The sequence below is a fragment of the Argopecten irradians genome, chromosome 5, assembly GCF_041381155.1.
Source record: "Argopecten irradians isolate NY chromosome 5, Ai_NY, whole genome shotgun sequence".
Taxonomy (NCBI): domain Eukaryota; kingdom Metazoa; phylum Mollusca; class Bivalvia; order Pectinida; family Pectinidae; genus Argopecten; species Argopecten irradians.
The window spans coordinates 7,906,878-7,932,913 of NC_091138.1; the positions used below are offsets into that span (position 1 = coordinate 7,906,878).

Sequence of the window (26,036 nt, forward strand, 5' to 3'; positions counted from 1 at the left end):
GTAGGGTCAATGTTAGTGTAAAATGTAAAGTAGTTTCTTTTCTGCCAACTTTAAATATTTCCCTCGTCGTTTTCGCCATTCTTCTACGTTGTATGCCATCTCACCTTTAATCTGTAGGGCATTGCTATCATTTGGGTAGATACCAATTATTCATTGGTGAATAGGACTAACGTTAGTTGTGCTTCTTCGGTGGTCTCAAGTTCTGGATAAATCGGGGATAGGGTGACCTGGGCCCTGGATACCAAACGGTGTCGGGCTTAATTCCAGATTTTCGTCAGTATCTACTGCGATCTTGGCCCATACGCCAGAACATCTAATCTGTTCATAATCGTCTAAGTCTGACGGATGTCGGGGCCAGAGTATCTCAGGGCTATGTTTAATTTATAAGTATATTTTGAACGACATTTGATATAAGGGTGGTGGCCTACATATATACAGCCTGGCGATCAGTCAATCACTGAAGGGTAAGACTAATCCACTGTAAATTGCAAATTACACAGGGGCAGATGACTTGTTTATTAGTCTATACATGATAGGTACACGCATATTTGATACAAAAGTAATTGTCATATGAAATGTTCCGGTCAAAACGTTAGTATTGTGACATTCATTTGATATGGGCATTTCAACCACAATTTTAATAGCTCACAGGGCCAAGGGGGGAACATGGTGACATTGCAAAATAGAGAGGGCATCATACTGTCTGTTCACAGAATAGAAAACATATTTTTTTCTAGCATAACTGCAGTAGATCAAGTTTTGTATCATTATTAGCAAAATGTGAAGCGAAGGTCATATGTGCAGAGATCCTCAGGGTGTTGGAATCAAGCTTGTATATGTAAAATCCAGTTCCCCTCTGTGAATAGCTAGTTTTTGTTGATGAGTGGATCAAAGCTTTTACATGGGCAATCAAATTATGCAACTTAATACCTTTTTCGCTCTCTCTCTCTCACCTGATATTTATGTGATGAAATTAATGATGTGTTCCATTGTGCTTCAGGTTGTTTTTTTGTTTTCTAGGGAGAAATTTACCTCTGAACTGATGACAGAGATGACTGACAAGAAGGTCAAAAAAGAAACTGGAAGGTCATGAAAGTATCACTAGAAAAAGTGGCTTGTCCATTCTATATGAATCAAAGAAAATATTAATTGTAAGGTGAAGGTCAGCGTATAGGGGACAGCAAGGTAAATGTCAAAGTACAGGGGACGGTAAGGTAAAGGTCAAAGTGTAGGAAAGCATAAGTTTAAGGGGCAAAATAGAAGGGGACAGTTAGGTAAAGGTCAAAGTGTAGGAAAGCATAAAGTAATGTCAAAGTAAAGGGAAAAGGAAGGCCAATGTCAAAGGATAGGGGACAGAGTAAGGTAAAGGTCAAAGTGTAGAGTACAGTAAGGTAAAGGTCAAAGTGTATGAGACTAGGAAGGTAAAGGTAAAAGTGAAAACAGACTAGAAAATAAAGGCCAAAGTGTAGGAAAGTGTATAGGCCAGACTAGACAGTAAAGGTCAAAGTGTAGGGGACAGTTAGGTAAAGGTCAAAGTGTAGGAAAGCATAATGTGAAGGTCAGAGTTTAGGGGACAATTAGGTAAAGGTCAAAGTGTAGGAAAGGGTAAGGTAAAGGTCAAAGGGTAGGGGACAGTAAGGTAAAGTTCAAAGGGTAGGGGCACGTGTACGGTGAAGGTCAAAGGGTAGGAGACAAGAAAATACAAGGTTGAAGTGAAGGAGAATAGAAGGTAAAGGTCAAAGTGTAGGAAAGCATAATGTAAAGGTCAAAGTGTAGGAAAGTGTAAGGCAATGACAAAGTGTAGGGGACAGGAAGGTAAAGGTCAAAGTGTAGGGGTCAGTAAGGTAAAGGTCAAAGTGTAGGAAAACATAAGGTAAAGGTCAGAGTTAAGGGGACAGTAAGGTAAAGGTCAAAGTGTAGGAACGCTTATGGTAAAGGTCAAAGTGTAGGGGACAGTAAGGTAAAGGTCAAAGTACATGGGACAGAAAGGTATAGGTCAAAGCGTAGGAAGGCATAAGGTAAAGGTCAAACTGTAGGGGACAGTTAGGTAAAGGTCAAAGTGAAGGAAAGCGTAAAGTAATGTCAAAGTAAAGGGGAAAGGAAGGTCAATGTCAAAGAAAAGGGGACAGTAAGGTAAAGGTCAAAGGATAGGAGACAGTAAGGTAAAGGTGAAAGTAAAGGAGACTAGAAAGTAAAGGTCAAAGTGTAGGATACTAGAAAGTAAAGGTCAAAGTATAGGAGACTAGAAGGTAAAGTTCAAAGTGTAGGGAACAGTTAGGTAAAGATCAAAGTGTAGGATAGGATAAGGTAAAGGTCAAAGTACATGGGACAGTAAGGTAAAGGTCAAAGGATAGAAAACAGTAAGGTAAAGGTGAAAGTGAAGGAGACTAGAAAGTAAAGGTCAAAGTGTACTAGTAAAGTAAAGGGTATAGACTAGAAGGTAAAGTAAAAAGTGTAGGGGACAGTAAGGTAAAGGTCAAAGTGTAGGAAAGCATAAGGAAAAGGTCAAAGTATAGGGGACAGTAAGGTAAAGGTCAAAGTTACATGGGACAGTAAGGTAAAGGTCATGGGACAGTAAGGTAAAGGTCAAAGTGTCGGAAAGGGTAAGGTAAATGTCAAAGGGTAGGGGACAGTAAGGTAAAGGTCAAAGTGTAGGGCAATGTACAGTAAAGGTCAGAGTGTAGGAGACTAGAAAATAAAAGTTTGAAGTGAAGGAGAATAGAAGGTAAAGGTCAAAGTGTAGGAAAGCATATTGTAAAGGTCAAAGTGTAGGAAAGCGTAAGGTAATGACAAAGTGTAGGGGACAATTAGGTAAATGTCAAAGTGTAGGGGAATGTTAGGTAAATGTCAAGTGTAGGAAAGCATAAGGTAAAGGTCAGAAGTTAGGGGACAGTAAGTAAAAAGTCAAAGTGTAGGAACGCTTAAGGTTAAGGTCAAAGTGTAGGGGACAGTAAGGTAAAGGCCAAAGTACATGGGACAGTAAGGTAAAGGTCAAAGGATAGGGGACAGTAAGGTTAAGGTCAAAGTGTAGGAAAGCATAAGGCAATGACAAAGTGTAGGGGACAGGAAGGTAAAGGTCAAATTGAAAGAAAGCGTAAATGTAATGTCAAAGTAAAGAGGAAAGGAAGGTCAATGTCAAAGGATAGGAGACAGAAAGGGAAAGGTCAAAGTGTAGGAGACCAGAAAGTAAAGGTCAAAGTGTAGGGGAATGTAAGGTAAAGGTCAAAATATAGGTGACAGTAAGATAAAGGTCAAAGTATAGGGGACAGTAAGGTAAAGGTCAAAGTACAGGGGACAGTAAGGTAAAGGTCATAGTGCAGGAACGCATAAGGTAAAGGTCAAGTGTAGGGGACAATTAGGTAAAGGTCAAAGTAAGGGAAAGTGTAAAGTAATGTCAAAGTAAAGGGGAAAGGAAAGTCAATGTCAAAGGATAGGGGACAGTAAGGTAAAGGTCAAAGTGTAGAGTACAGTAAGGTAAAGGTCAAAGTGTAGGGGACAATTAGGTAAAGGTCAAAGTGAAGGAGACTAGAAAATAAAGGTCAAAGTGTACAAGACTAGAAGGTAAAGGTCAAAGTGTAGGTGACTAGAAAATAAAGGTCAAAGTATACAAGACTAGAAGGTAAAGGTCAAAGTGTAGAGGACTAGAAGGTAAAGGTCAAAGTGTAGGGGACAGTAAGGTAAAGGTCAAAGTGTAGGTGACAGTAAGATAAAGGTCAAAGTGTAGGTGACAGTAAGGTAAAGGTCAAAGTGTAGGTGACAGTAAGGTAAAGGTCAAAAGTGACAGAAAGCATAAGGTAATGACGACAAAGTGTAGGGGACAATAAGGTAAAAGTGAAGGAGACTAGAAAGTAAAGGTCAAAGTGTACAAGACTAGGAAGGTAAAGGTCAAAGTGTAGGGACTAGAAGGTAAAGGTCAAAGTGTAGGGGACTAGAAGGTAAAGGTCAAAGTGTAGGGGACAGTAAGGTAAAGGTCAAAGTGTAGGAGACAGTAAGAAAGTAAAGGTCAAAGTGTACAAGACTAGAAGGTAAAGGTCAAAGTGTAGGGGACTAGAAGGTAAATGTCAAAGCGTAGGGGAACTAGTAAGGTAAAGGTCAAAGCGTAGGGGACAGTAAGGTAAAGGTCAAAGTGTAGGGGACATAAGGTTAAGGTCAAAGTGTAGGAAAGCATAAGGTAATGACAAAGTGTAGGGGACAGAAGGTAAGGTCAAAGTGTAGGAAAGCTAGAAGGTAAAGGTCAAAGTGTAGGTTAAGATTAGGAAAGTGTAAGGCAAAGTGTAAATGACAAAGTGTAGGGGACAGGAAGGTAAAGGTCAAAGTGTAGGGCACTTAAAGTAAAGGTCAAAAGTGCAGGGGACAGTAAGGTTAAGGTCAAAGTGTAGGAAAGCATAATGTAAAGGTCAAAGTGTAGGAAAGTGTAAGGTAAAGGTCAAAGTGTAGGGCACTGAAAAGTAAAGGTCAAAAGTGTAGGAGACTAGAAGGTAAATGTCAAAGAGTAGGAAAGCGTCAGGTAAAGGTCAAAGTGTAGGTGACAATCAATCATATCTTATATCAAACATCATATGAAATTGAATCCTACTTTAACATGATGTTAGTTTCAAGACCAATCAGATAAGCTTTGAGAAAACTTTGTATTTCTACATTACTGCTCATAAAGCTTATAAATAATCACCTTTTGAACAACTGAGACTTGATTATTAATAAGACCTGACCTATATCCTTCTAGAAGCAAACTTCCTTAAAATACATAAAATGACACATTAGTATCAATCATTTCATATTTTCGATTACTAATTTAAAAAGAAAAACTCCTGAAACAAGATATTTCATTTCATTTAGAATAGAAGTGTCTTTTGTATAACACTTTGACTTGAATATGATATTGGATAACAGATATCCTAAATCTAAGATTGTGTTCACTTATCGCTAGATAATTTTTACTCTCATTACAGGATGTTATGGTGATCGTGAAAATTCATGATCATGATGTCATGCTGACCAGACCTTCTTCAATGACAAAGGCACTGCAACCAGAGACATCAGTAGAGGTAACTGATGTTGAAGGTACTTTATAATATGGTAAATTTGAGATATGTTTGTTGGTCACTGCCAGGTTAATATCTTACTCAGGCCAGATGCATTAATTTATTGATAGTTATTTATACTAGTTTTTGAACTATTGTCACTCAAAGACACCTAGTTAAAGGCCCACTACCTTACCAAAATGGCTTTTGATTTTAAAATGGAAATGTAAAATGAGATTGATACTTTTGTAGACTTGCACAATACTACACATATCACCACCTTCTGAACAATTTGATTAAAATAAATAAAATATTAAGTTTAATAATGCGGGTCGTTTATGTTTCCCGCCGTCATCCTAAATACGGCGCGGTAGTTGACTATCACTGCGCCGGACGGCAAAACAGCGAAATGACTCTCTACTGTTATCATATATTACGGAGGAAATCTTGCATATGTTTGGTATTGTAAGCTCATCTAAGGCCATCGGCATATATTTTATGATGTTATTAATGTTTTTAAGAGACCTTAATGTTTTACTCAGGAAAGGTAGTGGGCCTTTAATAAAATATTGGATTTTTTGGAAATTTTGCTGTTTCGACCATATACACAAGAGATTAAAGCCATAATTTCCTTATGAGGTGTTTGATATATGGATGTTTGCAGAATTTATTTTCCAGTGGTTGTCTTTAAAAATATACCAGTTATAATTAATTAGAATCATATTTTCAGAATAGAAATGTAGCTTTAGGACAAAATTTGCATCTGGCAACTTGCTACATATATTGATTGATTTTATTTTAAATCTGTATACTCCGGAAATCTGTCCATACCAGCCAAATATGCTTGTTCTGATGACATGCGGTTTAGATAAGTTATACTGTATATATAAAATGCAAAAGTGGATCCAAGATCCTTCTGGGATGATAAATCATGGCTGACTGTCCTCTCCATTTGTGGCACAGCTAATTTGGAACTATTAGGATTTGACAAAATTGGTGGTAACCAATTTAATTAATGACATATATTAATGTATATACAGGAATACATTGGGTTATATTTACACAACATGAAGCATGTACATTGTTGATAGCTCAATTTATGTCAAGATTGCACTACAACCAAACAATTATGGTAATAAACAGAGGACTACACATATTTATCTTTAGAGAAAAGATCTTCAAATAGTGTATGTAATTTAACATAATCTTATAAGAGTAGATGTGATAAGTAAAGTTTAATCTCATTCTTTTTCAATTTTATTTGTATTTTTTCAGTTTCATTACTTGTGGATGCCATCGGGAAAGTCACTTGAACACAGCAGTAATAGATCACTCGCACAGACAGCATGTTATAGGCCATATTTCTGAGAAAGCCTAATTGGTGAAGCTCAAGATGGTATGGATATATCTTCAACTCATTTGATGACAAAAACATTGGAAAGTCATGCATTACAACACATCAATCTGGTAAACTTGTTATGCAGAATGTATACATACATGGAATTTGATTATTTGGAAAGGGCTTGCATGTTAATAGGCATAGCTTAGACCTGATGTCAAATCCATCTGATGTACATTTGTATGTAAAAACTATAAAATCTTCTTGAAATTGAAATACATGTTGTCAACCACTAGGTAAACAAGCTTACGTACCTATATCATGGATATCAGATCAGAAATATTGTTTGCTTTCATCAAGAGATTTTGCATATTATTGAAACTTATTATTTTTGAATTAACAGAAAATATTCAGACACTGGAAGGATAGCGATAGTAGATGCTCGGGAAAATTACATCACCAGTTTACTGAGCTACATCTGTGTCCTGCCCATTTGGTAAATAACTTAAATTGTATTGAATGTATATAGTTGAAATAATTTTGTTCTTATATCCCCTGCAACAAAGTTAGGGTATACTGGAATCATTACTTCCCTGGATGTCTGTCTTTCCACCTAGATGTCTGTTATCTGCAAATATTGTCCTGACAACTCCTGAACTGTACCAATTCTAATGAAGCTTCACAGTAATGTTGGGGACCATGTGTAGATATGCAAGAACACTTTTGTTTTCCAAATAAATTGATTGCTAATGTAACATACACAGGTTTTGTAATATACTGTGAAATCATTAATTTTTGTGGGGGTTTGATTTTAATAAATGTATACCAATGTCATGTAAGTTTATGCGTTCATACATTGTAGCATGATAAGTACCTCACTACATTAAGTCTATTTCAGATAGAAGCATGACAAGTTCAAAGATGGAAAGTATTCTTCAAACAAAGATAGTTTTCAAAATTCCGTAGACTTTATCTACATGTACCAAAGTATAAATTATTGAGTATATCTTGAATCAATCAATATGACACAATAATTGTTTGATGGAAACGCCTGTAAAAACTCTGGTTGAGTACCGCCTCTAGCATGTGATTGTATCCACTTGGGCGATCAAACAGTACAGGTGACAGTGTCGACTGTGTATTTTAACAGTAATGTGTGAGGTTTTCTCCACGAATTTAAGTGCCAACAAATAGTAAAATTTTAGAATCTATGAAAATTGAGCCCGACGAAAATAGATGATTTCACAGTAGACAATAAATCTTAGACTAATTAAATCAATCTTGTTCAAACCTGGTGGTCAAATAATGTAACACATGCATATGGATGCCTATAATTCACACGTCACATTGTATAATAAAATCATTGTTTAATAATAACAATGGTTACCTTGGAAACACAGTATACATATACCACATGCATTCACATGTATAAATGTGGTAAATGCAGTTCTAGTTATAAATATAAAAATGTTTTGTGTGCTTGTTGAGTCACTATGGATAAAAAATATTGAATTAAACTTTGCCTTTTGTCAACATTGGTATACCTATGCATATTTATTTATTTATTTACAAGCATGCAGATTTGAAGTGCTCCTGGATGAACATTTCAAGCTTCCCAAGACTGACACTACTCTTTGCTGAAGTTGAAAATTTTGTTCAGGAGCAGTCTACCAGGGTGATCAATGGTCGGTCAATTAAGAGATGTGGCTCAAGGATGTTCAGAGGATTCCATTGAAGAAAGGAATAGCACATTTGGTCTTTTCTCAAAACTATAGATATATATTATGTAACGTTATACGGCAAATACAAATAATATGAATGCTCACATAGTCACAATTCACCCAGAATTACATTTGGTTAATTTCAGAATAATATCAAGTACAAATTTCTTAAAAATAACACAGTAGGTTAAAAAGTTGTAAAACAGAAACGTAAAACTATTTCTGAAGAAATTAGATTAATACAATGGATGAAGCCTGGGTGGATAATGTTATCTGTACTTTGAATAAGATATCAAGAAGAAAAGCTATAGAGCTAGAAAGAAATTTTTACATAGTTTTATCAATTGTGAAGAGAAGGTTTATTTTCTTTGTCAACTGAACATGTCTCAGCTACGATGGCCAACAGCGGCCGGCAAAAAAAAACTCCTACAAAACGTTTTTCGTACTTAAATAGTCATTGATATTTAAGTACAACTTTTATTTTCTAAAAAATATTTTTTGTCATGAAAAATAATTATGTACAAAAAATATTTTCTAAAAATATTTTTTGTCGTGACAAATTTTTATCACATTTTTATGTAAAAAAAAAAAAAAACCCAGGTCTGATGCTAAACCCTGTATTTAAATGGAATCTTCCTATTCTCAGGTGTACAATTAATCTTTCAGATAAGGAATTCAACAATGAATGTTCCATTTGGCTTGCTTAAAACATAGACTGTGTCATAGACAATTAATACTGGTTTCTTAGTGGACTTAATTTTATCTATATTTGAGAAAGTTCATAAAAGTCGCAAAATGTAAGTGGTAATAAACAGGTCATAATCTCTATTTTTTGCCTAATTATTATCCCTTTTATATATCTTTATATAACTAGTTATATATCTCTATGACTAGTTTTGTATATTGTATTTTAGGACTGATTGGATAACAAAATGGCCAACTAGCAGCCATTTTGGATTTTGACAATTATCACTATTTTTCAGAAAGTATTGAAGGTATCTATGTGCTAAAAATTTAAACTTCTTCAACATATATTAGCATCAGGTCATAGATAATAGTTTTTTTATGTCATATTTTGTTTTCAAAAGTAATTTGCTATAGCCATCAAATGTATAATCATCATAAGAGTCAATATTATTCTATTATGGCCCTTTCCAGAGGGAACTGTTCTCCTATAGTGTTGTCTGGCGAGGTATAGTCCCCGAGTCGAAGACGAGGGGACTATACCTCGCCAGACAACACTATAGGAGAACAGTTCCCGAGGGAAAGGGCAATAATAGATTTAGTACGTCACATGACATTCATTATGACGTCATATATTTGGTCGCAAGTTCATTCCCGGGGGACTATACTTTGGTATAGTTCCCGTAGTCAGGTATAGTCTCCCGTAGTCAAGAAGGACAGGGAACTGTCGCAAAATACATGTAGACCATGGCTGTTATCCAATCGCATTCCTAGTAATTATCATGTGATGTACTAAATATATATAATTCACATCTATAATAAGAACCCTGTCTTAAATTTACCCGAAATAGTTGTTTTATTTCATCAAATTGTAAAATAACTCAATTTTTTTCAACTATACTATCATGTTTCAATTTATAAACATCTCATTAATTTTCTTTTCCAATGGATGTGTGGAGTGCATACAGTCTCATTTGAATAATATGTTTCATATAACATTATGTATTATATTGTATTGATAGTCTGAGTATAAATCCCATTTGATATAGTTATACATGTAGTTGACCATTTTGCAAACGTAACATGTTCTATGGTTAGTATTGCACATTACCTATCTGTCTTTTCCTAAGTGAGGGTGTGGGACGAGGGTGCTTTCACAGTATTTAATCATTCTTCAGTGATGCATAACTTAATTTGTACATTATTATTACATTATGTTGTTGAATAAACTATAATTAAACTTATTACAAAGTCTTTGTATGTTTGTATAAGTATTAAGCCACTACATTTACATATAACAGAGTAAGCTCCCTTGCGGGAAGGTACTTCTTGTTATGTCATTATTTAAGTATAACAGAACGCTTGCAAACATATGATATCACAACCAATACCTACCCACAAGTGCAGATAACTCTGTAATATGCAAATAGAGAATGCAACGGTTATAACAAACCTTTGGGGACCACCTGATTCACTTCGTTATACACATAGATTGTTATACACATATTACAGATAACTAAAAGGAACCTTGAAACGAAAATTACTATAACATGGAAACATAGACACATGAATTCACTGTAAGCAAGTTCATTATTAACGTGTTTTACACTATATTAACCTTATGCAACCAACTTCTAGAGGTTATAATGGAACAAAGAAGATCAATGAAGATCCTTCTGCGGTGACCTAAAAACATCAAATACAGATGTTACAGCTTATTAGTTTAACGTCTTATTAAAACCAGAGTCATGTAAGGACATGCAAGGTTTGTTGATGGAGGTAGGCCGGAGTACCCCGAGAAAAACCACCGCCCAGTAGTCGATTTGGTGGTAAACACTCCTTATTAAGATCAAATACTGACGTTATCATATGGTGACAAGTCGTTGTGGTGGTATACACACCTATTTAGATAAAATACAGACGTCATGTGGTAATAAGTCTATATGGTGGTATACAGAGCTTATTAAGATCAAATACTGACGTTATCATGTGGTGGTATAAACATCAAATACAGACGTTATCATGTGGTGACAAGTCGATTTGGTGGTATATACACCTTATTAAGATCAAAAGCAGACGTATGTGATGACAAGTCGATGTGGTGGATTAACACCTTATTCAGATTAAATACAGATGTTGTCATGTGGTGACAAGTCGATGTGGTGGTATAAACACCTTATTAAGATCAAATACAGACGTTATCATGTGGTGACAAGTCGATGTGGTGGTATACACACCTTATTAAGATCAAATACAGACGTTATCATGTGGTGACAAGTCGATGTGGTGGTATACACACCTTATTAAGATCAAATACAGACGTTATCATGTGGTGACAAGTCGATGTGGTGGTATACACACCTTATTAAGATCAAATACAGACGTTATCATGTGGTGACAAGTCGATGTGGTGGTATACACACCTTATTAAGATCAAATACAGACATTGTCATGTGGTGACAAGTCGATGTGGTGGTATACACACCTTATTAAGATCAAATACTGACGTTATCATGTGGTGACAAGTCGATGTGGTGGTATACACACCTTATTAAGATCAAATACAGACGTTATCATGTGGTGACAAGTCGATGTGGTGGTATACACACCTTATTAAGATCAAATACAGACGTTGTCATGTGGTGACAAGTCGATGTGGTGGTATACACACCTTATTAAGATCAAATACAGACGTTATCATGTGGTGACAAGTCGATGTGGTGGTATACACACCTTATTAGAATCAAATACAGACGTTATCATGTGGTGACAGTCGATGTGGTGGTATACACACCTTATTAAGATCAAATACAGACGTTATCATGTGGTGACAAGTCGATGTGGTGGTATACACACCTTATTAAGATCAAATACAGACGTTATCATGTGGTGACAAGTCGATGTGGTGGTATACACACCTTATTAAGATCAAATACAGACGTTGTCATGTGGTGACAAGTCGATGTGGTGGTATACACACTTTATTAAGATCAAATACAGACGTTGTCATGTGGTGACAAGTCGATGTGGTGGTATACACACCTTATTAAGATCAAATACAGACGTAATCATGTGGTGACAAGTCGATGTGGTGGTATACACACCTTATTAAGATCAAATACAGACGTTGTCATGTGGTGACAAGTCGATGTGGTGGTATACACACCTTATCAAGATCAAATACAGACGTTTTCATGTGGTGACTAGTCGATGTGGTGGTATACACACCTTATTAAGATCAAATACAGACGTTGTCATGTGGTGACAAGTCGATGTGGTGGTATACACACCTTATTAAGATCAAATACAGACGTTGTCATGTGGTGACAAGTCGATGTGGTGGTATACACACCTTATTAAGATCAAATACAGACGTTGTCATGTGGTGACAAGTCGATGTGGTGGTATACACACCTTATTAAGATCAAATACAGACGTTATCATGTGGTGACAAGTCGATGTGGTGGTATACACACCTTATTAAGATCAAATACAGACGTTGTCATGTGGTGACAAGTCGATGTGGTGGTATACACACCTTATTAAGATCAAATACAGACGTTATCATGTGGTGACAAGTCGATGTGGTGGTATACACACCTTATTAAGATCAAATACAGACGTTGTCATGTGGTGACAAGTCGATGTGGTGGTATACACACCTTATTAAGATCAAATACTGACGTAATCATGTGGTGACAAGTCGATGTGGTGGTATACACACCTTATTAAGATCAAATACAGACGTTGTCATGTGGTGACAAGTCGATGTGGTGGTATACACACCTTATTAAGATCAAATACAGACGTTGTCATGTGGTGACAAGTCGATGTGGTGGTATACACACCTTATTAAGATCAAATACAGACGTTGTCATGTGGTGACAAGTCGATGTGGTGGTATACACACCTTATTAAGATCAAATACAGACGTAATCATGTGGTGACAAGTCGATGTGGTGGTATACACACCTTATTAAGATCAAATACAGACGTTATCATGTGGTGACAAGTCGATGTGGTGGTATACATACCTTATTAAGATCAAATACAGACGTTGTCATGTGGTGACAAGTCGATGTGGTGGTATACACACCTTATTAAGATCAAATACAGACGTTGTCATGTGGTGACAAGTCGATGTGGTGGTATACACACCTTATTAAGATCAAATACAGACGTTGTCATGTGGTGACAAGTCGATGTGGTGGTATACACACCTTATTAAGATCAAATACAGACGTTATCATGTGGTGACAAGTCGATGTGGTGGTATACACACCTTATTAAGATCAAATACAGACGTTATCATGTGGTGACAAGTCGATGTGGTGGTATACACACCTTATTAAGATCAAATACAGACGTTATCATGTGGTGACAAGTCGATGTGGTGGTATACACACCTTATTAAGATCAAATACAGACGTTATCATGTGGTGACAAGTCGATGTGGTGGTATACACACATTATTAAGATCAAATACAGACGTTATCATGTGGTGACAAGTCGATGTGGTGGTATACACACCTTATTAAGATCAAATACAGACGTTATCATGTGGTGACAAGTCGATGTGGTGGTATACATACCTTATTAAGATCAAATACAGACGTTGTCATGTGGTGACAAGTCGATGTGGTGGTATACACACCTTATTAAGATCAAATACAGACGTTGTCATGTGGTGACAAGTCGATGTGGTGGTATACACACCTTATTAAGATCAAATACAGACGTTGTCATGTGGTGACAAGTCGATGTGGTGGTATACACACCTTATTAAGATCAAATACTGACGTTATCATGTGGTGACAAGTCGATGTGGTGGTATACACACCTTATTAAGATCAAATACAGACGTTATCATGTGGTGACAAGTCGATGTGGTGGTATACACACCTTATTAAGATCAAATACAGACGTTGTCATGTGGTGACAAGTCGATGTGGTGGTATACACACCTTATAAATCAAATACAGACGTTATCATGTGGTGACAAGTCGATGTGGTGGTATACACACCTTATTAAGATCAAATACAGACGTTATCATGTGGTGACAAGTCGATGTGGTGGTATACACACCTTATTAAGATCAAATACAGACGTTATCATGTGGTGACAAGTCGATGTGGTGGTATACACACCTTATTAAGATCAAATACAGACGTTATCATGTGGTGACAAGTCGATGTGGTGGTATACACACCTTATTAAGATCAAATACAGACGTTATCATGTGGTGACAAGTCGATGTGGTGGTATACACACCTTATTAGACATCAAATACAGACGTTATCATGTGGTGACAAGTCGATGTGGTGGTATACACACCTTATTAAGATCAAATACAGACGTTGTCATGTGGTGACAAGTCGATGTGGTGGTATACACACCTTATTAAGATCAAATACAGACGTTGTCATGTGGTGACAAGTCGATGTGGTGGTATACACACCTTATTTAGATCAAATACAGACGTTGTCATGTGGTGACAAGTCGATGTGGTGGTATACACACTTATTAAGATCAAATACAGACGTTGTCATGTGGTGACAAGTCGATGTGGTGGTATACACACCTTATTAAGATCAAATACAGACGTTATCATGTGGTGACAAGTCGATGTGGTGGTATACACACCTTATTAAGATCAAATACAGACGTTATCATGTGGTGACAAGTCGATGTGGTGGTATACACACCTTATACACATCAAATACAGACGTTATCATGTGGTGACAAGTCGATGTGGTGGTATACACACCTTATAGACATCAAATACAGACGTTATCATGTGGTGACAAGTCGATGTGGTGGTATACACACCTTATTAACATCAAATACAGACGTTATCATGTGGTGACAAGTCGATGTGGTGGTATACATGCCTTATACACATCAAATACAGACGTTATCATGTGGTGACAAGTCGATGTGGTGGTATACACACCTTATACACATCAAATACAGACGTTATCATGTGGTGACAAGTCGATGTGGTGGTATACACGCCTTATAACATCAAATACAGACGTTATCATGTGGTGACAAGTCGATGTGGTGGTATACACGCCTTATAGACATCAAATACAGACGTTATCATGTGGTGACAAGTCGATGTGGTGGTATACACGCCTTATTAGATCAAATACAGACGTTATCATGTGGTGACAAGTCGATGTGGTGGTATACACGCCTTTATGTGATCAAATACGCTGTGTTATAGTCCAGATATGTATGGTTTAGTTTTTGACAAGATATGTATGGTTCTAGTGTTATAGTATACAGATATGTATGTGTTAGTGTATCAGTACACAGATAGGTATGGTGCTAGTGTTATAGTACACAGATATGTATGGTGTTAGTGTTATATACCAAGATATGTATGGTTCTAGTGTTATAGTATACAGATATGTATTGTGTTAGTGTATAGTACCCAGATAGGTATGTGGTGTGTATATAGTACACAGATATATATGGCTTTAGTGTTCTTATACCCAGATATGTCTGGTGCTAGTGTTATATACCAGATATGTATGGTGCTTGTGTTATAGTACCCAGATATGTGTGGTGCTAGTGTTATAGTACCCAGATATGTGTGGTGCTAGTGTTATAGTACCCAGATATGTGTGGTGCTAGTGTTATAGTACCCAGATATGTGTGGTGCTAGTGTTATAGTACCCAGATATGTGTGGTGCTAGTGTTATAGTACCCAGATATGTGTGGTGCTTGTGTTATAGTACCCAGATATGTGTGGTGCTAGTGTTATAGTACCCAGATATGTGTGGTGCTAGTGTTATAGTACCCAGATATGTGTGGTGCTAGTGTCATAGAACCTAGATATGTATGGTGCTTGTGTTATAGTATCCAGATATGTGTGGTGCTAGTGTTATAGTACCCAGATATGTGTGGTGCTAGTGTTATAGTACCCAGATATGTGTGGTGCTAGTGTCATAGAACCTAGATATATATGGTGCTTGTGTTATAGTATCCAGATATGTATATCACTAGACTTCTGGTTCTCATATGGTTGGTACAGTACCTGTGTTCTCCTTATTAAATGTTTAATGTATTGCCAATATTAGATTTATGAAGTGTCACAGTTGTCTTAGCCTTTTAGTCAAGTGTTGCAGTAAATATTTATAGGAATTAGAGGTTTATAAATAAAGTTTTATGTTGGATGGCAATTTTATTTCTTTTATATCAGTTTTGTGAATATAGCATATATTGACATGAAAACTCACTATCATTCACCATCTTTTTCATAGTCAGTTGTTTTTATTTATCCAATTGCAATCTTATCTTGATAATACAAAATTCTAATACCTTGTTACACATTTATGCTGAATCACTATGGCAAAAACACACACCACAACATACATATACAACCAACACATACACCCTCATACACACAGACATACATGTACACATATAGACATATCATACAAATATAGACAGAAAGACAAGCACGCACAGCGGTAGATAAACATAGAAACAAAAAGATAGACAGAAATTTGTATAGATATGGAGGAGAAAAAATACACATGTAAGTTTTGTGTGATATTCCAAAAGCTTCGATTTCTGACTAGGTCTGGCACAAAGGTGTACTTGTAAAATTACAATCATATGGCCATGGTATTTCAGGAAATTTCTTGTTATGGTTGGAAAATCATCTTAGTAATCGAAAACAAAAAGTATTTATCAATAGTTCATTTTCTGAAATAGGTAGGATTAATGCTGGAGTCCCTCAAGGCTCAATACTCAGTCCTCTTCTTTTTGTTCTTTCTGAACGATATTACTGATGAGCTTTTAATTGAATGTTCTACATGTCTTTTTGTGGACAATACAGCTATTAAAATTCTCATCTTCATGCAGAGAAATTGAATATGCTCTTACCAGTAAAAGCGATTAGAAAAGATAAATAGGTAGGAAAAAGCATTGATGAAGATTTAGATTTGATTTTTTGATGACATTATCAACATTTGAGTTGACATGCCACACTATACAGTACAGATAACTTGAAAACAGTTTAAAACAACTATATCATTTATTTGTATTTGTGAATAAATTCCATAACATTTAACATCTTGCAAGATTTCACATGATTCTAGGATAAATTGAAGTTAATTGATAAGAAGCACTATGTGTTTAACAAAAACAACAGGCCCATGGGTCATCAGACTATTGGCACATTATACAACACCTCAAAGAATAAAGCAGTAGCAAACAATTAAGGCAATACAAAGACATCTTTTAATAGGAAAAGTTCAGGTTCTGATATATTTTATTAATTAGACCATGAATTAAAGTCCCTTGATCCCCACCATTCTACAAGTTTAATATCCAGTCTCTTAGGGACTCTTAGTTATTTACAAGAATTCGTTTAAAGATTTTAGCCTATTAGACCCCTATGACCTTAAATGAAGGTCAAGGTCAATCATTTGAAAAACTTGATTTCAGCCTTTTTGACCCCTGTGACTTTGAATGAAGGTTAAAGTCATTCATTTGAATAAACTTTGTAGCCTTTCATCCCAGCACGTCACAGGCCCAAAATCAGGTTCCTAGGTCTCATAGTTATTCAAAAGAAGTCATTTAAAGATTTTAGCCTACTTGGGTCAGATGACTTAAAAATAGGAACTACTTCATATCAATTTCACAAATGTCATCTGATCACACATATTACTCTTCTTTGTAAAATAAATACAACAACTATTATATATAAGTTACAAATGTCCACAGTATACCTATAACAATAAACTTTCAATAGAAATAACAACTGAATTATATGGAATGCATTTTATGCCAAGCTGGTCTCCATAATTAATATTTATTCTATAAAATTAATTGAAAATAAATACTACTTCAATAAAAATAAGTATTGTAGTCATATTCATGAATGACATTTTATGTTAAATATAACTTGAACTCTATAAATATTCATGTTTTATGAAAAACTTCAAACTGATTCTGTCACCTTAAAGTCATAAAGATGTTGACTTAATAAAAACACAATAGCAACTATTTTCAAATGATTAACAAACATCTCAACTAAACATTTCATTTTCTTAAACATAGCTATGTTTATTTTCAATAAACATAGCTGACTAGCTGCAAATGACACCAAATATTCATATATCTTTTTTCATTCTGAAAAAAATATCAACTGTTTCTTAAACTATTAAAATGACAAACACAACTTAATAAATACATACCAACTGTTCATGATCAAGTCACATACATGTAAGAACACATCACATATCATTTCATATGAACAAATCATAGTACAAGTTAAATTCAAGCACTAATTATTCTCTCAATTCCATTTGGAAATCTGAAGATTAGTGATACATATTATATTTCCTTGTTGCTGTGTTTGTCAGCTTCAGGATCTCCTGGATAGGTTAAAAGGTACAGCAAAGTCATCAGTGTGATGAGATTACACATTTTCCCCATACTGGCCCATTACCAGGAACCAATCTAGGAAGTTCAGAATTCAAGTGTAATCAGTCAGTTCATCCTCTAGTTTGGTTCATTGATTGATTGATGGGGCTTAACCACCTTAATGTCCTTGTTACAGTTATAACGGAGCCCAGGACACTCTCTAGTTTGGGAAAGTCCTCCTGGGAACTTCCTGGCAATGGCCATCACATCTATTGGTGTGTCATCTGATCTTGTAGCAGGGTTAAGGTAACTCAACTTGCCGACGACTGTACCCTCAAATGGAAATTTCTTGATCATCTTGTCGACAACAGTGCAATAGAATTTCCTGACAGACCTTTAGAATAAAAAGAAAACAATTACCTGGTAGTGTCAAGCTTTTCTTTGGTAGGTTATCACAAATGTAATTATTATTGATAATAAATTATAACAAACTTCTATCATTGGTATTATCCTCCTAGAAATGCATTTAATTCATATTATTGCAGAATTTAAAATGTCCTTGATTAATCATTTAAAAATGTTTTACAAGTTATTTATAATACATATTCATGATTTATACACTTATATTGTTTAACTTACCCAAAAATTTTTATTGATCAAGGATGGGGAAATGCTGTCTTCATTGTCGACTACATATGCCTCAGGCACAATGGTCCAATGTCCAAAAATTGTTGTGTAAAATAATTAAGAATTATCAATGATTAAAACATAAGGGTGTGACATTCATATAAAAATATAGACTTTATATTAACAAGAACTACAATCATACAAATGATCATATACAAATTGAAATATTCTGTCATACTTCTTTTTCTTCAAAATATTTGCTACTTTTCATATATATTAGAATTATAGTAATACACGAAAAGTTGTGTTAAACCATTTGAGTGGCTCTAGGATGAAAGCCAGAAACAAGTAGTACATTCTCATCTTGGGAGATGAGCATCAATTAACCTCTTGATTCGGCCAGACTTCATCACCACATCATGAGAATTGAAGTACCTGTAGCTCTGGAGGGCTGGCCAGTGATCTAGCAGGCACTTCACTTCACACACTTCTCAAGGCTCAACCAATGGGTAGAACAATGTTCAGTATCTTGGTTGGCTCTACACCCCAAAACTTTGTAAATTCTTTGTACTTCTCTTTCCTGCTTGAGCTCAAAATTTATAATTTGACATATTTCTCTGTTAAATAATTGAATGATTAAGGATCCTTCTGGCCAGCCCTAATAAATTGTTCATGTCCCCTTTATCTACCCATACCTGTCAGTGTGTGATAGGTAGGTAGATAATTTATTCTTTTTATGATAAGACATCAAATACCTCATATTATTAGTTTTCTTTCTAAAACTGAAGTTGTAATAGTATAGAATTTTGATCAATTACCTCAAGCAGTATGTATAATTTATATGAACCTGTAATAGAAATGGAAGTAGGTGTCCACCAACAGATCGTCAATAGGCATAGGCAGGGTCTTGACAGCTGCTAGAATGCACAGGTTGGCCAGGTGGCAGTTACATCCAACATAAAAAACATGTGGTTGTTTTTGTTTGATGTGGGTCATCACAAAGTTGTTCGTAACGGAGCAGTTGTTTGAGGCAAAGGAAACAACGTTCTTCCAACAAATATCATGATCTCTGCAAAAAAAAAAAAAAAAATCAAAATCACACTAGTCTTAACTAAATATGTACTAGCCAGTTAAGCTCAGCAATATTTATTGAATCTATAGGAAATTTATCATTTGAAATGAAAAATAACATATCCGGATATAAGTTTCTAATTTTTGATAATTCACCGTAATTTCCTGCGAATTGGCCATGGGGTATACAATTTTTTTTTTTACATCAGAAGATGCCTAATGCGACTATCTGCCAATATGGGCTATCTGTGAATGCTATTACCAAATTTGAAAAATATGCGGGCTTTATGTTGGAAATAGCTCAAGTTACCCTCTTACTATTCTAGAATATTATCTCATTAGCTTTTATTTCTTGCATTTAAAACCTATTTCCAAAGAAAAAATATGCTATTGATAGCTTAATTTACATATCTTCGAATAAACCTATACCCCTTTTCTATATACCGCTGGTGCTAAACCTGTAGTGTCCATATACCTCTGGTGCTAAACCTGTAGTGTCTATATACCTCTGGTGCTAAACCTTTAGTGTCTATATACCTCTGGTGCTAAACCTGTATATATAATGTTCTGGTGTTAGACCTGATGTGTAAGTATACATCTGGTGCTAAAGCTGTAGTGTCTATATCACATATACCTGTGGTGCTAGACCTGTGATGTCTATATACCCTTGTTTTAGACCTGTAGTGTCTGTATTAAGCATGGTGTTTGATCTGTAGTGCCTATATACCGGTAAGCCTGGTGTTAGACCTGTAGTGTCTATATAACCCTGGTGTTAGACCTGTAGTGTCTATATAACCCTGGTGTTAGGACTGTAGTGCCTATATACCCTGGTGTTAGACCTGTAGTGTCTATATAACCCTGGTGTTAGACCTGTAGTGTCTATATAACCCTGGTGTTAGACCTGTAGTGCCTATATACCCTGGTGTTAGAGTTGAAGTGTCTATATAACCCTGGTGTTAGACCTGTAGTGTCTATATAACCCTGGTGTTAGACCTGTAGTGTCTATATAACCCTGGTGTTAGACCTGTAGTGCCTATATACCCTGGTGTTAGAGTTGAAGTGTCTATATAACCCTGGTGTTAGACCTGTAGTGTCTATATAACCCTGGTGTTAGACCTGTAGTGTCTATATAACCCTGGTGTTAGACCTGTAGTGCCTATATACCCTGGTGTTAGGGCTGTAGTGCCTATATACCCTGGTGTTAGAGTTGAAGTGTCTATATACCCTGGTGTTAGACCTGTAGTGTCTATATAACCCTGGTGTTAGACCTGTAGTGTCTATATAACCCTGGTGTTAGACCTGTAGTGTCTATATAACCCTGGTGTTAGACCTGTAGTGTCTATATAACCCTGGTGTTAGACCTGTAGTGTCTATATAACCCTGGTGTTAGACCTGTAGTGTCTATATAACCCTGGTGTTAGACCTGTAGTGTCTATATAACCCTGGTGTTAGACCTGTAGTGTCTATATAACCCTGGTGTTAGACCTGTAGTGTCTATATAACCCTGGTGTTAGACCTGTAGTGTCTATATAACCCTGGTGTTAGACCTGTAGTGTCTATATAACCCTGGTGTTAGACCTGTAGTGTCTATATAACCCTGGTGTTAGACCTGTAGTGTCTATATAACCCTGGTGTTAGACCTGTAGTGTCTATATAACCCTGGTGTTAGACCTGTAGTGTCTATATAACCCTGGTGTTAGACCTGTAGTGTCTATATAACCCTGGTGTTAGAGCTGTAGTGTCTATATAACCCTGGGTGTTAGACCTGTAGTGTCTATATAACCCTGGTGTTAGACCTGTAGTGCTATATACCCGTGTTAGGTGAGTGTCAATAACCCTGGTGTTAGAGCTGTAGTGTCTATATAACCCTGGTGTTAGACCTGTAGTGTCTATATAACCCTGGTGTTAGACCTGTAGTGTCTATATAACCCTGGTGTTAGACCTGTAGTGTCTATATACCCTGGTGTTAGACCTGTAGTGTCTATATAACCCTGGTGTTAGACCTGTAGTGTCTATATAACCCTGGTGTTAGACCTGTAGTGTCTATATAACCCTGGTGTTAGACCTGTAGTGTCTATATAACCCTGGTGTTAGACCTGTAGTGTCTATATAACCCTGGTGTTAGAGTTGAAGTGTCTATATAACCCTGGTGTTAGACCTGTAGTGTCTATATACCCTGGTGTTAGAGCTGTAGTGTCTATATAACCCTGGTGTTAGACCTGTAGTGTCTATATAACCCTGGTGTTAGACCTGTAGTGTCTATATACCCTGGTGTTAGACCTGTAGTGTCTATATAACCCTGGTGTTAGACCTGTAGTGTCTATATAACCCTGGTGTTAGACCTGTAGTGTCTATATAACCCTGGTGTTAGACCTGTAGTGTCTATATAACCCTGGTGTTAGACCTGTAGTGTCTATATAACCCTGGTGTTAGGGCTGTAGTGTCTATATAACCCTGGTGTTAGACCTGTAGTGTCTATATAACCCTGGTGTTAGACCTGTAGTGTCTATATAACCCTGGTGTTAGACCTGTAGTGTCTATATACCCTGGTGTTAGAGCTGTAGTGTCTATATACCCTGGTGTTAGAGCTGTAGTGTCTATATACCCTGGTGTTAGACCTGTAGTGTCTATATAACCCTGGTGTTAGACCTGTAGTGTCTATATAACCCTGGTGTTAGAGCTGTAGTGTCTATATAACCCTGGTGTTAGACCTGTAGTGTCTATATACCCTGGTGTTAGGGCTGTAGTGTCTATATAACCCTGGTGTTAGAGCTGTAGTGTCTATATAACCCTGGTGTTAGACCTGTAGTGTCTATATAACCCTGGTGTTAGACCTGTAGTGTCTATATAACCCTGGTGTTAGAGCTGTAGTGTCTATATAACCCTGGTGTTAGAGCTGTAGTGTCTATATAACCCTGGTGTTAGAGCTGTAGTGTCTATATAACCCTGGTGTTAGACCTGTAGTGTCTATATACCCTGGTGTTAGAGCTGTAGTGTCTATATACCCTGGTGTTAGGGCTGTAGTGTCTATATAACCCTGGTGTTAGAGCTGTAGTGTCTATATAACCCTGGTGCTAGAGCTGTAGTGTCTATATAACCCTGGTGTTAGAGCTGTAGTGTCTATATAACCCTGGTGTTAGACCTGTAGTGTCTATATAACCCTGGTGTTAGACCTGTAGTGTCTATATAACCCTGGTGTTAGGACTGTAGTGTCTATATAACCCTGACCCTAGAGCTGTAGTGTCTATATAACCCTGGTGTTAGAGCTGTAGTGTCTATATACCCTGGTGTTAGAGCTGTAGTGTCTATATAACCCTGGTGTTAGAGCTGTAGTGTCTATATACCCTGTGTGTGTCTATATAACCCAGTGTCTATTAGTACCTGGTGTTTTGTAGACTGTAGTGTCTATATAACCCTGGTTTAGACTGTAGTGTCTATAACCCTGTGTAGAGCTGTGTGTCTATATAACCCTGGTGTTAGGACTGTAGTGTCTATATAACCCTGGTGTTAGAGCTGTAGTGTCTATATAACCCTGGTGTTAGGACTGTAGTGTCTATATAACCCTGGTGTTAGGACTGTAGTGTCTATATAACCCTGGTGTTAGAGCTGTAGTGTCTATATAACCCTGGTGTTAGGACTGTAGTGTCTATATAACCCTGGTGTTAGAGCTGTAGTGTCTATATAACCCTGGTGCTAGAGCTGTAGTGTCTATATAACCCTGGTGTTAGACCCGTAGTGTCTATATACCCTGGTGTTAGGGCTGTAGTGTCTATATAACCCTGGTGTAATGTGTATATACCCCTGGTTCTGGATTTAGTGTCGACATAAACATGGTGTTATACATATAGTGGTCTTAAAATGCCTTTGAAGGCAAAGACTTTGAAAAGGGAGGGAGGAATGCAGTGGGAATGGACTGGGTTGATCCGCGTTGACCAGGTAGTTCAGCGGTGGAGCATTATTTGGCTAGTGTTTGAGGGTCCTGGGTTCGAATCCCTGTCTGGCTGCTACATTTGCTCCTCTCCTGTACTGCATCTGGAAAAATATGGATCAGATGACGTTAGAAATATAGCCACTGAAGTGTGTATTACTTAACTGTTTCAGGTATAAATGACAAAAAAGTTAAAAAGTGATTGGATGAGTTCTACAAAAAAATCTTCGCTCCACTAGCACATGACAGGGTAAAGCGGTAATGATTTAAAGGGTGGTTCTGCATATTGTTTCATAAAGCTACATATATGTCTTAGAAAGAAGGAATTCATACCATGCTCATGATCAGTTGCTCATGGAGCCATTTTGTTACTTGTTATCTCATGATCAATATGAATGCATCAAATAATGTACACGTAATATTTATCTGTAACTACACGTGTCACCGAGATTTTCTATCGGTATATAAGCTTACAATGGTGCAGTGTACACTTACATCTAGCTACAAGCCTTCTGTGATCTAGAATACCATAATGACAGCTTCACGTAGTTGAAGATGTTATTTTATGAAAGTGAATAATGCTGAATATATATTTTGCCTACATTATATCTTCAATGTAGTTCTCTTGATTATTTGTACACATAATCTTTATAATTTACGTTGCATTTTTATGCCTACCTTTAACACAGTTTCACCCATATTGGATCCATGTAATAGTAGTACAGGTACCGATCTTCGGACCAGTCTAAGCACGAGTGCTATTGCACTTGAGCAAGAATCAGATGAATTGAATGACATTGTAAAGATGAGGGTTTAGTGGGTTTCTTTTGGTGAACTGATGCCAACATACAATGAGCAAATAGTTGACCTGTACATCTATTATTTCCGGATTTCCGGATCTCGGAAAGGGATCTAAACTGTCCCTATAAAATATTAAACTTACACTAATTTACCGGTATACACAATTGAATGTATCCAAAGTGATTAAACACACACACACACTTACAGAACTCTTATTGCATCTGATTCTTGCGCAAGAGCAGTAGGGCTGGTGCTTAGACTGATGTGAAGATTGGTACATGTACTTTATATTTTTATACCTCGATAAATTGCCATGACCTAGTCTTTCATTCAAGGTCAAAGGGGTCAAATAAGGCTAAACTCTCTAACTGACATCTTGTAACAGTCCTAGAGATCTGATATTGTGCCTGTAGCATGCTGGAATAAAAAGGCTAAAACCTTTAAATAACTGAGAGCCCTAGAGACTTGCTAATGGGCATGTAGCATGATTGAATAAAGAGCTACCAAGTACATGTATGTTCAAATGAATGACCTTGATCTTTATTCAAAGGTCACAGGGGTCAAATAAACTATTATCTTAAATGTACTTCTACAATTTTATACTATATGTTGTATTGCTGTGATGGACATCTTTGATTACTGATCAACTTAAAAAAAGAAAAACACTCGGTAGGAACCATATCAGGATAATTTCAAGTAAGTTTCAGCTAAATTGCACTGGTAGAACTTTAAAAGTTCAAAATAGGATTTCAATATGGCAACTGTGTCAGCCATCTTAGACTTTTGATAGACCCCAAAAATAAGAACGCTTGGTCGAGACCATGTCAGGATCATTTCTTGCAAGTTTCAGCTAAATCGCACTGACTTGAGAAGAAATTCAAAATGTGATAAGTTTACCCACAGCATATGAGGACGAACGAAATATGCATTTTGTGTCCGATGACCTAATTAACAAATAACCAAGGTAACACTTTTATCTGTAAAATGTCATTTTCCAATTGGAAATATGGGTCACATTTCAAATGTGCAATTTAAAAAAAAATATCATTAAAAAATCTTCTTCGAGATCCAGAAGGCCCAGAGACCTAATATTAGGTCTGTAGCATGCTGACATAAATGACTACTAAGTTTGTTTATATGAATGACCTTGACTTTCATTCAAGGTCACATGGGCCAAAATCCTAAAACTTCCAATGACTTTTTGTGAAGTTCTAGAATGCCTAGGAACCGAATATTAAGCCAGTGAGTAGCATGCTGACAAAATTAGCTACCATGTTTGTTAATATGAAGGACCTAGACCTTTATTTGAGGTCACATGGGCTAAAAAACTTGAAACCTTCCAATGACTTCTTGTTAAGTTCTAGAAAATCTAGGAACTTAATATTAGGCCTGTAGCATGTTGCAATAAATGACTACCATGTTTTTTGATATGAATGACATTGACCATCATTCAAGGTCA

The 26,036-nt window shown here is 36.4% G+C and overlaps 2 long non-coding RNA genes across 10 annotated transcripts; one reads left to right on the top strand and one right to left on the bottom strand.

Moving 5' to 3' along the window:
* Window positions 1-1,122: 1,122 nt before the first annotated feature.
* Window positions 1,123-10,010, top strand: LOC138322769 (uncharacterized). Of its 8 annotated transcripts, none has more exons than XR_011208474.1 (5): window positions 1,123-1,185; window positions 4,950-5,076; window positions 6,297-6,417; window positions 6,764-6,856; window positions 7,934-10,010. It is a non-coding gene; the product is annotated as an uncharacterized lncRNA (long non-coding RNA). The 8 variants fall into 8 exon arrangements; XR_011208479.1 differs by having other exon boundaries at window positions 4,950-5,061; XR_011208476.1 differs by lacking the exon at window positions 1,123-1,185 and adding an exon at window positions 1,192-1,214.
* A 6,787-nt stretch (window positions 10,011-16,797) lies between these two features.
* LOC138322770 (uncharacterized) lies at window positions 16,798-22,219 on the bottom strand. Of its 2 annotated transcripts, XR_011208482.1 has the most exons (4): window positions 21,932-22,219; window positions 20,627-21,073; window positions 18,790-20,558; window positions 16,798-18,544 (listed from the first exon to the last, which is right to left on the bottom strand). It is a non-coding gene; the product is annotated as an uncharacterized lncRNA (long non-coding RNA). The 2 variants fall into 2 exon arrangements; XR_011208481.1 differs by having other exon boundaries at window positions 18,790-21,073; window positions 21,932-22,216.
* Window positions 22,220-26,036: the final 3,817 nt, after the last annotated feature.